This window comes from Topomyia yanbarensis, chromosome 1 (assembly GCF_030247195.1).
Source record: "Topomyia yanbarensis strain Yona2022 chromosome 1, ASM3024719v1, whole genome shotgun sequence".
Classification (NCBI taxonomy): Eukaryota; Metazoa; Arthropoda; class Insecta; order Diptera; family Culicidae; genus Topomyia; species Topomyia yanbarensis.
The window spans coordinates 120840437-120849673 of record NC_080670.1 but is presented as its reverse complement, the minus strand read 5'-3'; the positions used below and the strand labels follow the sequence as shown (position 1 = coordinate 120849673).

Sequence of the window (9237 nt, the reverse complement as noted above, 5' to 3'; positions counted from 1 at the left end):
AGGCGGGCGCTAGCCCAAAATTGAAAGCACATTAAACGACTTCTAGCGTACAAGTTAAGTTCTGTTTGACATACTGAAATCGAACCAGCAGGACTAGTGTTAGCCTGGCGCCTTAGTTAGGTGCCACGGTTCTTAAGAGACGACATGATTATGTACACCTGTCATATGATGTGATGGCCGGAAGGTTAGAAAAGCAATTCACCCGCAAATATGATTGTGATATTAAATAAAAATCGCAAATGCTTAAACGTATTTAATATATTTACATTGACTGGTGATAAAAAAAAACCTGTTTTAATCCACCTAGCGGTGCAATTGTGCCTTTCTCATTTCTCTATACTATGGCTCGGTGGCTGGTTATGTTCAACAATGTTTGTCCACATTGTTATGTGGAAATGTCCATTACATTCTTAGTACACTTTGCACTTATACACAATAGCTTGCCAGCCACGAACTTGATGAGCTACGTGTCGACGGTAAAACACTTGAAACAAAAAATATACTTAATTAGCCTAATCAGTATTAGTTCAATGTTATTTGCTTGGTTACTCATTTTGCATGCGGGGGTGGGCGTGGAAGGAGGGCGAAAATTCCACGAAGGAACGACTCCCCAGCATAATTTGGTATGCTTTGTGATATAGTGGTGGTTTAAAGATGACGGGGTTGAGGGAGAGAGTAAACGGTAGAGGGGGGTAACCCCTCTCCCCTCAGCTATGCCACTGTTAAAATCAAGAAACCTTACGACAGTAAAAAAAAAATTAGGCTGGGATTAGGTTGACGGTTTTCAGAGTGATTGCATAACCTTTCTATATGAAAAAGGCAAAACATACAAGACAATGTTTCGAGTTTTCCACGTCTTACCATGTAAATGACTATCACGCCAAAATACCTTACAGCTCGCAGGTTTTACTTTACCTAACTCTGCCCAACCACAGCTAAAGGAATGATAAACATTCCCTCGGCAGCTTCAAAAGTCTCATCTCCAACGTCGCAAACGTTGCCCTCATTCTTTGGCGCCGTTTCCATCATCATCCTCAGCAAGTTGTTCCTTACTAACATCGAGTTTAACCGATTGCGACAAATCGTCTGTATCATCTCCTGCTGATAGCCTAGGAACGAATCACTCTCATCCAGTTCGTGCTTATGCTCCGTACCACGATCCTTAATTGTCCCGAAACGGCCGGTGATGGCAAAACACCTTACACTTGGTGCACTTCCATGCGATTCGCCCGTCGCTGATCAACCGACCGACGAGTACCGGTAGCCATTGTGCACGACCAACCGCTGACCCCGCTCAGCCGAAATAGGTTTGTAAGCAATCTACTTGTTTGTTTTTGCATCCTACATGTAACCTTGGTTGATGGCATTCTTTTCGTAGTCGTCCTGCGCGAAAAAAATCAATCCAATTTTTTTAGCATGAAAATTAAAAAAAACTTCCTTGACCTCATTCAGTCTGTACTAACAGGTTATCGTGCTCAATAAAATTACAAATTACAAAAAAATGGCTTACCCCAGGCGCATGGTTGTGTGCCCATTCGCTTTCCTTGTCGACCCGACCATCCCGGATCGTGCACAGGTTGGCCGGGCAATTGAACGAGCATTTCTTGTAGCAGGCTTTCAACAAATAAACAAAAACAGCTGATAGTACTTTTCAGCTGTCAAAAGCGACATCTGACGGCAAACGCACAGACTATTTTTCGCAATCAAATGTCAAAATTCCGCACGGAAGAAGGAAAAATATTTCGCGACCTCATTTCGCAAGAGGTGCATACTAAGCTTGACAGCGAATAGAAAGCAGCGCTGTCTCGCGGAAGTATTATGAAACTTATCGTTTGTCGAACCGTGTCTCAGCTAACTACATTTTTCGTTATCGTTTTCGCGAGAGCTGCGTACCGCTTACGAAATGGAAACGAAAAAATTTTTCGCGAACATTTCGCGACGTTTTTTATGCATAGGTTTTGTATAGGAAATTTCATTTCGCAAGAGGTGCATACTTAGCTTTAACATTCATTTTTTGGGTTGGATTTGCCCTGTAAAAAAAAAAAAAATGCGGACGAACATGCCCTGTCAAAAAAATACGAACGAACATGGTCAGGCGATTTAAAAAGTTTGACGTTTGATTCAACTCGCCTGTGCTAATTGCCCCTAGCAACAAATGCAATTTGCGAATGCGATTTAAAGGCAATTTCAACACTAAGACAAATTTTCTGGCGGCTGAAATGGACTTGGTTGTTTTTTGCGTTTTTCAGACATGGCGGTTCATGTTTCGCTTAAGTTTAAAATTGTTTTTTTTTAAACAATTGGTGCATTCCCGCTTGTATTTTGTTTGTTTTGTGTACTTAATTTAGCCAACGAATGTGGAAAATTGTGAAATCGTGTGTAAGTATAGTGGAACAAGATCTATGAGTCTAAATGAAAGTCAGATTGTGGTAAGTTTTGGTGTGCAGTACGAATTTCACCATCGATTATTCCTATAGTCTGGTGGTGATTACCTAGTTTACCGATAAATTTATGTGAGTAGATAGTGAATCCGAAAATAATTAAAATTTAAAAAAATGACGGCAGCAAATCGCCCAAATGTTGCATTTGAAATAGCCCCCTAATTTCCAGCAATTTGCTGGCTAATTGAAGGGCAATTAGCGCATCCGAGTTGGCAAATAGCCCCCCGTTAGCCAGCAACTTGCCCTTTTGACTGGGTGCTCTGAGATCTGTGTTTTCAGTAGGTCTGTTCCAGTACCGGGAGAAACTGGAAGTACTCTGGAGAAAATCGTTCCTGTACTCTCTTCTTCTCTTTTTTCTTCTTCTGGTAGCAAACCGGAGTAAAAAGGAGCAAAGATTTTTTGCTCCTGTTTACTCCGGAGTGACTTCCGTGTACTGGAACAAACCTAGTATTTTACCATTCAAGAGTGCTGATTCAAATGGCCCTTAGTGACAAATGTAAACAAACTGAGTTATTTGCAGCGCAGGATGTGATTACAACATAGCTAACGAATACCGAAAACCAGGACTCATTATACCCAGTATTTATCAAAATAACAAGCATTATATAAAAAGTCGCAAAGTTTTCATGATCATATTTTGAAATTTTGCACTTGAGACCTTTTTAACTGAAAGGACCTATGCGCGAAATATTTCAAAACCTCTGCAACTGTTCATAGGCGCCATGCAAAAATGACGCAAGATTCATTTCATTCTATGTTTTTCCCACTGCACACAGGTACCTAGTAAAAACGTCCTAAGCATCAAAATAAACGAAATTATTTTCTTCTGTTCATGCGACTTATTTTCGAAGTTTTTTTTTTTTAATTTTAAATACGTTTATTTAGGCCCAAATGCTTTAGCTTAACGAGGCCGATAATTCATTTTTTTAATTACATGTCACATGTTAGGGGGGGGGGGGGGTAAGGAAAGCCGTATTTAGGGGCGGCTTGCTCCCCTCTTATGTAAGTAAAGGAAAAAGGTAGGAAGTGGGATACATATTGTGTAATTGACATCGTCGTTTGCTGATTGATCATTGTGGCGGATATGCACACTTTGTTGTAGTGTTGTAGTTTCCAGCCTGTAATCGCAGGGGCGAGGGGAGGGTCGATATTTCGGATAATTATTGGCACTCTGATACTGTCATGATGTTCTCTATATCATCTGCATGTGAGGTATGTCATGATGTTCTGGGTAGACGGTTATCAAGAAGGGTATGCACCGAAGACTCGTGAAGCAATGCCATATTGTAGATACAGGGATAGGTTGGTGAGATTCTACTGTGAATGAGAGAGGGGAAAATGTATTAAACTTGGACATCAATGGTTTTCAAAAAGATATAGATAAGAAAAATATAGGGGTGGTCACGGCTTGCCAGGACGTCCCGGACTGGCACATAGGGTGATCTATCTCGGGCCCGAAGGGAATCTATTAGTTGGGACCTGGCAACACAGTACTCTGCGCACAGCCAAACAACATGCTCGATGTCGTGGTAGCCGTTCTCACAAACACAATGATTACTTTCAGCAAGCCCTATACGACGGAGATGCGCGTCAAACGAGTAATGGTTGGACATGATCCTTGACATCGTACGAATAAAGTCCCGGTTCACATCCAACCCCTTAAACCAAGCATTCGTTGATACCTTCGGGATAATGGAATGTAGCCACCGTCCCAGATGCCCATTGCTCCATGAGGTTTGCCAACTATCGAGCGTCCTCTGACGAGAGATACTGAAAAATTCGTTGAAGCAAATTGGTCTTTCGTAAGTGTCGCCTTCTAATGCGCCCACCTTGGCTAAAGAGTCCGCCTTCTCATTGCCCGCAATAGAACAATGTGACGGGACCCAAACCAAGGTAATCTGGTAAGATTTTTCAGATAAAGCACTCTCCACATCACGAGAAGGGATGTAGACGCGATACTCCAGCGTAAAGAGGCTATTGCTAACGATATCATTGGCCTGTTTCAAGTCAGTAACGACTACGCGCAGTTTATCTGACTGAACCTTTTTAATCTCGGTTACGGCCGAGTAACGTTTTGTCAGCTCCGTGCAACAGTTATGCTGTTTAACGGTTTATTTTTGGGCCGAAAGTATACCACCCAAGGGCCAGCGGATCCATCCTGGTAAACCTTGACTCGGGGGGGCTGTGAGACATTGGGGGGAAGTGTATCGACCATAACATTATCTGTCTCAGTATCAGATATATGTTCTTCTTCCCCATAATATTCGTCTTCGGAGGGTGATCCTTCTGTTTGTTCCATTTTGTTGCGGGAGCAACACGCTCGACCGCACTGTTTAACTTAAATCAAAATAAAAAATCAAAAGCAATAAAAAGAAAAAAAATCGATAAGAAAAATAAAAAACGAAACACTTCACCAGTTGGTTCCTGACGAGCTGGTAGGTGAATTGATCCTTCGTTTGTTTTATCCGTCACCCGCGTGACCTTCACACAATAGAGCTGATATAGCTCGTCTAAACAAAGCCGTCTTTCAGGCAAGAAAACTGTTTAGTAACTTCACTGCACCGATATCGCAGGTAATAATTATCACTCGCGGGACTGTTTATTACTAATGCTTTGCTGCAGCCTCTGCCACAGCAAGCACCTTCGTACTACCGAAAAAACTAAACCACACCGGAGAGAACAAAAAGCACTTGTTTCCCGGTACAAAGTTGGGTTACGAATGTTATTTTCGAAGTTGAATTTAGAAAGTATAGTAAATTAAAAGATAATTGGAAAGCTTAGTTATTCTAAAGTAACATGCCATTCGTTGGTTTTAACCACTTCCAGCCAATGGTTTGTTAGTATAAACTAAAGTTTCCCGCATTTTTTTTTCTACAAGACTTCTGTTAAATCCAGTGCAACTATTTACCATAGTAATGAAGAACATTCGTATTCCGGTGCTCATTTTGTCGAAAACTTTGAAGAAATTCAATATTCGTCGTAAGAGCTACCTTTGCTGAAAAAAGCCTTATGTGCGGCGTCGTATGATTCTTAGCCCCGAAAAAAGACCTATGTGAAAGGTCCTATAATTTTCAAAAGGACGCATCATTCTAAAGCGCTTAAAAACTGCATTAGCACTAAACATTTCATGTTTTTAGTATTATTCACCTAAAGAGCATAGTCCTTAGACTATATTGACATAATTATTCCATCAAAACACATATTTGTTCTCTAATAGGGATTTCTTTTAGGTCCATGAAACTTCAGCCTCGTTTTTCTCAGTTCGAGCTCAATGTCACTTAGGACCTTTTGAATAAGTACTCTTGAATTCTATGTCAACACTATGTTTTTGGGATCGCAACCCGGCCTACCGATATACACTCAGGTTTTTTTTTACGCGGGGGATACGAGCCGCGTAAATGAAAACCGCGTAAATGAAAACCGCGTAAATTTCAAAATCCGCGTAAATGAAAACCGCGTAAATTTCAAAATCCGCGTAAATGAAAACCGCGTAAATTTCAAAATCCGCGTAAATGAAAACCGCGTAAATTTCAAAATCCGCGTAAATGAAAACCGCGTAAATTTCAAAATCCGCGTAAATGAAGACCACTTAAATTTAAGAATCCGCGATGAAGGGGACCTCATTGATGTGTACCGCGTAAATTCCAAAATCCGCGTAAATGAAAACCGCGTAAATTTCAAAAACCGCGTAAATGAAAACCGCGTAAATTTCAAAATCCGCGTAAATGAAAACCGCGTAAATTTCAAAATCCGCGTAAATGAAAACCGCGTAAATTTCAAAATCCGCGTAAAAAAAACCGCGTAAAAAAATACCGCGCAAAAAAAAACCGCGTAAAAAAAAACTTGAGTGTACTTTTAGTGACCCTACCAATATTAAGCGATTCTATCTGGCCACCCTGGCCATAATTATAGGAGCTTTTCGGTTGGTGAGCTTTTTGGTTGCTGTATCCCAGTCTAAAAGGGCAAGTTGCTGGCTAACGGGGGGCTATTTGCCAACTCGGATGCGCTAATTGCCCTTCAATTAGCCAGCAAATTGCTGGCAATTAGGGGGCTATTTCAAAAGCAACATTTGGGCGATTTGCTGCCGTCATTTTTTGCCACCCACACGCCCTTAAATCGCCCCCAAATCGCCCACAGAACGCGCCATTTAGTCGCCCCTAATTGCCTAATATGAAAATTAAAAATAATACTTATTTTCGGATTCATTATCTACTCACATATACTTACCTGTATACTAGGTAATCACTATAAGAAGAATCAACGGTGAAATTGGTATTGCACACCAAAACTTATCACAATCTGACGTTCATCAAGACTTTAGGTCAGAGATTTTGTTCCACTATATTTACACACGATTCCACAATTTCTCACATTCGTTGGCTAAATGAAGTGCACTAGACAAACAAAACACAAGCGAGAACAAGCCAATTGTTTAAAAAAAAAAAACTATTTTAAGCTTAAGCCAAACATGAACCGTCATGTTTGAAAAACGCAAAAACAACCAAGTCCTTTTCAGCCGCCAGAAAATTTGTCTAAGTGTTGAAATCGCCTTTTTTTATAATTAATATATTTATTTAGGCCCAAATGCGGTAGCTCGACGAGGCCGATTGTTCGTTTTTTTACAATAAATAAAAAAAAAACAACTAAGTCAAGTTTTTTGTCTCGTTCAGACGCAGCTTTCTGCTGCGTGTTGAGATCCTTTTTCTAGGGGGCGAAAGATTGCCAGTGTTGTCCACTGCAATTTGAGGTTCGATCCGTTTGTCTTCTTTCGCGTTGTCGTTCATGTCCATGTCCTCATCCGTAGTACTTTCCTGCTGCTCGCGGTCAGATGTTCCAGTTTGTGTCTTACTCTTATCAGTTGTTATTGTATGTTCGTATTTTTCGGCATTCGTTTTGTTGTTGTTGTTGCTGGTTGTTGGTGCTTGATCCGGAGATGTTGGTTTTGCAGCTGTTAGTGGTTTAGCGTAAGATGGTTCTGGGCTAATTTCAGTTGGATTGGTTAAGTTTTCCCTAACAGTTTCTACGCAAGGTTTTCCGAGGTGCAGCTTCTTCGTACAGAACTGGCACGTAGGAATTTGCCCTGGGTACGTGCCTAGTGATGTCTGTTGAATGAGAGCATCGTCCATTCCTAACACTGTGAAGCTTAAGTATGAGGGAATTGGCTTGGTCACACGCATTCTCACCATACGAACACCGTTAGGGATGCCCGGGAAAAAAATCCTCCATGTATCATGTGTAACGGAGTCTACTTCTCCGTATTTTTGCAAGCATTTTTTAATCGCGCCGTCAGGGGTACGCGTAGCCAAATCATGGACCCGAACTTCTACAGCGCCGTTCTCGATGTATACGGGAATGCTATATTTAACATTGCCGCATTCGGCGGTGTGCTGCATGTTGTTTCGCAAGGCGAATGACTCAGCTTGGTTAATTTTGTTGAACGAAATCAGCACGCAATGTTTGATGTGATGCATTTGTAGGGTTTTCACTTCAGCTAGATTGAGTTCCATCTGCACTTTTAATAACTGTTCCACTTCCCGAATGGCTGGTCTTACGGGGCATTTTGAAAAATCAACAGCAACACAGTTCGGCCGCATCTGGGTTGCTTTTTGCTGGGCACCGTCACTCATCACTATATCGCACAGTAGGTATAGGCTATTATCGAAGACTACATATTAAGAAGACTGATATCTCTTTCCTTCCCCCATACAAACGAGAAGCGACAGAGGTTACAGTGCCTCTATTGGAGAAAGGTAGGAAGATTAATGTAAAAATGTATATGTGTGTGTGCATCACTATGGGAAATACCACCTTTACCCCCAAGTGGCGTTGCTGTTACTGTCTCCACCCACATTACCACGGCAGATGTATAGCTAACCGGAGGCGAGATGCCCCACCAGCCAACACCGATCGCCTCAATACATGCCGACAAGTGACGGGCGAACGAAATGCAGGCTCAGATGCAACAACCAGGCGGATGGCTGCGTTCTTTGCTATGCATATTAGTTTGTACGTTGGGCATGTCAAAAGTGCATGCGGATTCTCCCCACAGTAAACACACTTCTCAGCGGGCCTGTTGAAAAAGAATATTTCGCAGTGATATACGTACGAAATATTCTTTGTATATAAACAATTTGCCATTCACGGGACGGCAGTTGACAGTAAGAACTGTCATACGGAACGTGCTATAAAAAGCTCTGAGATGTCATCTGACAGAACGTCATGTGACAAAAGCTTCAAGTGGGTAACTTGAGCTTTTGCATATGGACGCCGCGCATGGATGTGTTGTTTACTATAGGCAGAGGGTATGACAGGGTATGGCAGTCAATAAGGGACTGTGATAAACAGTGCATGAAATATCAATCGATATCGAACTATGTTAGCATTATATAACTTGACGAACAAGAATCAAATAAAGTTATCTCAAACCTACCTACAGAAATACTTGGAGTTTTCATACGGTATTATCAAAAGGTTATGGGCCCAGTAGTTAACTGGAACTAGCCACCTGGACTATTGTAAAATAGTTGTTTTGGAAGATACACGTTTCGGGTAGAAACGGCCGGCGAGAACCATCGTTCCGGTAGCAGCGGCATCCAGCGACGACCAGCGTTTCGGGCAGAAACGGCATCCGGCGAGGACCAGCGTTTCGGGTAGAAACGGCCAGCAAGAACCATCGTTTCGGACAGAAGCGACATCCGGCGAGGACCAGCGTTTCGGGAAGAAACGGCATCCAGCGAGCACCAGCGTTTCGGGAGCAAGCAGAGGATGGCGACCCAGCAGCAAGCTGGAGGATCTG

General features: G+C 42.0%; 1 long non-coding RNA gene across 1 annotated transcript; it reads right to left on the bottom strand.

The window, feature by feature from the left end:
* Nucleotides 1–240: 240 nt before the first annotated feature.
* On the bottom strand, nt 241–1993 carry LOC131682894 (uncharacterized). The gene is made up of 2 exons (XR_009304253.1): nt 1511–1993; nt 241–1383 (listed from the first exon to the last, which is right to left on the bottom strand). It is a non-coding gene; the product is annotated as an uncharacterized LOC131682894 (long non-coding RNA).
* Between the last annotated feature and the right edge of the window lie 7244 nt (nt 1994–9237).